Below are 4,073 nucleotides of genomic sequence, written 5' to 3' on the forward strand. Positions count from 1 at the left end.
ACCAGATTATTTGTCACCGCTTTCCCTATTTTAATTTTAGTGACATAAGTTGACCATCTTTGTTTGATTTGGTTTAATTTAGTAATAAATACTAGATGAAAAACTAAATATATTAATATCAATGATTGGATATATTTTAGTATTTTACGTTATAAATTTAAAAAAAATAAGATATTGTTAAAATTTTGACGACTCTCCCCCCCCCCCCCCCCCCCCCCCCCCCCCCCCCCCCCCCCCCCCTCCATCCCCATAAAGTTTTGTATCGCCATCCCGTGATATCTCCACCCACTAGAGCGTTACAATTATTGTTGAAGCCACGCAAGTGTTGAATAACCTGTTACAGACGCAGAATATTGGCTTTATCCTGTTACGGCTTGCCGAGCGGGATTTTTCAAGGTCATTCGGCTTGAACAGGATACAGCTGTGTATATGTCCATCCCCTACCCCATCCCGCAGTTGAACGGCGAGATCAAACTATGGATTAATATTTTGTTATTTCTCTCTCCTACAGTTCACAGGGATGTAGATTATAATTCTTACTGTTATTACTGTTATTAATATCTAATGGAGTGGGTCACGGTCTTTAGTGGAGATGGAGAAGGAGAAGGGGATCGGGTTTTGCAATCAACATTTTAATCTTTATTTGTATAGGACAAAACAAACGTATATATGTTCATCCACGATTGGGGTCATCCGGTCCCTACGGGCCAGTGTTACCGTTCTTCTCCAGCGCCTATGTGGTTTTAGTATTCTAATCATGCAATCACTATATATAGTGGATATGATGACTAAATAAAAAAATTGTATTTTCGGTCAGTGACTGGAAAATATACCTTTTTCGACGGAACTACTTTGCACTCGTTATAATTACCAGCAAAGGAATGTTGACCCGTGAATGAAAGATATCGATAATATAATATAATAATAATAATAATAATAATAATAGTACTGGTAGTGGTAGTGGTAGTAGTAGTAGTAGTAGTAGTAGTAGTAGTAGTAGTAGTAGTAGTAGTAGTAGTAGTAGTAGTAGTAGTAGTCGTTAATTGGACTTGGTGTAAACCATGGGCGGATCCAAGGGGGGGGACCAGGGGGACGCGTCCCCCCCAAAAAATTGTTCAAGTGCCCTCAAAATGTCTAAGTGCCCTTTTTGTTTGTAGAATTTTTTTTTTTTTAAGTAAACAATAATTATATTGTAGATAAATGAAATCAAGATTTTCGTGTACATGCGCAAGCTTGCAGATATGTGTCTGTGTTATTGAGTCTCAATGGGGCCCCATTGAGGTTCTAACGCGAGTGACGCCAATTTACTTCATTATTGCTAGTATATTATGACGTAGAACTGTAGGAATTCATATTAATTGTAAATATCAAAACTTGTAGTAAGGTGCCCTTTTGACGAGTCAATGTGCCCTTCTTTTTTGGTCCCCCCCCTAAAAATATTTCCTGGATCCGCCCATGGTGTAAACGATATCAGGGGCGGATCCCAGGGATGTTCCCTGAAAAATATAGAAATAAACATGCTCAGAGATGCTTAGTTAGGCAAGTTAGTGTTGTATGCTATGGATAATGAATTAAAACAACAACAACAATATATAATAATATTGTTAGGTAAATTTATCGTAGCCTATATATATATATATATATATATATATATATATATATATATATATATATATATATATATATATATATATATATATATATATATATAGGCACCATAAATTTACCTATAGAAAGAAATGTTTTATTTATCGACGCACTCAACACATTTTATTTACGGTTATATGGCGGCAAACATGGTTAAGGAAAAAAAGAAAGAAATGTTTTATTTAACGACGCACTCAACACATTTTATTTACGGTTATATGGCGTCAGACATATGGTTAAGGACCACACAGATTTTAGAGGAAACCCGCTGTCGCCACTTCATGGGCTACTCTTTTCGATTAGCAGCAAGGGATCTTTATATGCACCATCCCACAGACAGGGTAGTACATACCACGGCCGTTGATATACCAGTCGTGGTGCACTGGCTGGAACGAGAAATAGCCCAATGGGCCCACCGACGAGAATCGATCCCAGACCGACCGCGCATCGAGCGAGTGCTTTACCACTGAGCTACGTCCCGCCCTTTACCTATAGAAAGAAGTGTTTTATTTAAAGATGCACTCAACACATTTTATTTACGGTTATATGGCGTCAGACATATGGTTCAGGACCACACAGATTTTGAGAGGAAACCCGCTGTCGCCACTACATGGGCCACTCTTCCGATTGGCAGCAAGGGATCTTTTATTTGCGCTTCCCACAGGCAGGATAGCACAAACCATGGCCTTTGTTGAACCAGTTATGGATCACTGGTTGGTGCAAGTGGTTTACACCTACCCACTGAGCCTTGCGGAGCACTCACTCAGGGTTTGGAGTCGGTATCTGGATTAAAAATCCCATGCCTCGACTGGGATCCGAACCCAGTACCTACCAGCCTGTAGACCGATGACCTGCCACGACGCCACCGAGGCCGGTCCTTTACCTATAGATGCAATGGCCTAACTAGTCGGGATTGTCGATGTTTAACATGCTTCTGTTACTAAAATATATTAATGTATAAGCTTATTAGATCTATTATTCAGTAGATCTTTTTATTAATTTTAATAACTTATTTTCACTTTTTTTTCTTCTATTTTTTTCTATTTACCCTACGTCGCAGAGGACGGTCAAGCGTTCTCGTTACACGAGTATGGCAAATGTTGAAATGGTTTTGACACAGCGGTTATTCAAGGAATGCCCGTCACGTGACTAAAAAATATTACGTCACACCTCTACTCTCCAAATAGCCGTTATTTTTCTCTGAATTATGGACCGTCGGTGTGTGTGTGTGGGGGGGGTGTCTCCTATAACCATTCAGTCATAATTGTACCGCGAATATACATGTTTTGCTGTGTATATAGCCTCAAGGAAAGAGACCTAGTTCGCCCTTATTCCCGTTCGCCCCGAGTCATTTCAGACTCGCTCTATGATTACATCTGTATGTGATTTTCTAACGGGAACTCTTAGTTAAAATCTGTTTATAAAAGCACAAAACACGCATTATTTTAAAACATTTTAATAACAAAATACGCATTATTTTAATAATGACAACAATGCCATATATAGCATACAACAAGCATTTTTTAAATGTAAACAGAAGCAAATGGACCTTTTAATATTTCATCATAAATCTTCTTCAGCATAGATGTAAACATGACACGTCAATGGATATTACAGAGGCCAATTTCGCAAATTTGCAAAAAAGCGGTCTCCCCCCCCCCCCCCCCCACACACACACCAAAGCACTTTATAACTAATATGTCCTATCGACAATATCATTGTGTAGGCTAGTCTTTATACTTATTAATATAAAATACATCAGGCCCGTAGGAACTGGGATGGTGTGAGGGGAGGGGTTCTTTAAAATATTGCACATAATAACATATACATATAAATGGTGTTTATGGTTGATAAAGGGTTACAAATTGATAACCTATATCTGATTTGCAACTAGAGTCACGTAACCAAATTTATCCATCATTCACAAACATAAATATGAGGGCGAAACGACCCGGTATGGGGGCGAAGCGACACGAGGCGAAACGACACGGGGCGATCGGGAATAAGGGCGAAACGACCTGATACCAGTTATATACACGGCCACCGTCTATATAGCTAATTTTAAGATTTGACAGTGTCGCAGGAGCCCACCCTACGTTCAGCCAGCAATGTGTTGCTAAACGTTTGCAAACAATTTTCATTTGTTCTCAAGCGGTCATTCAGTTTAATGTGCAGCGTAAACACCAGTGCAGAAAGCGTTTGTGATAAACGGCTAGCTGAACATACTCCCAGCATGCATTCAGCCAAACCGAACAGAAAAAAAAGAAGTTTTTTAAACTTCACGTTAAACCAAATGAAATGACCAGATCGGGGAATCCGTAAAATAGTTGGCGAACGTTGGTGGTGTTTCGCTGTCGCTGAACACGGAACAGGTTATTGATATGAATTTGTTTACTTCGTCTGCGCATGTGCAAAGAAAAAACATG

This window comes from Gigantopelta aegis, chromosome 2, assembly GCF_016097555.1.
Source record: "Gigantopelta aegis isolate Gae_Host chromosome 2, Gae_host_genome, whole genome shotgun sequence".
Taxonomy (NCBI): Eukaryota; Metazoa; Mollusca; class Gastropoda; order Neomphalida; family Peltospiridae; genus Gigantopelta; species Gigantopelta aegis.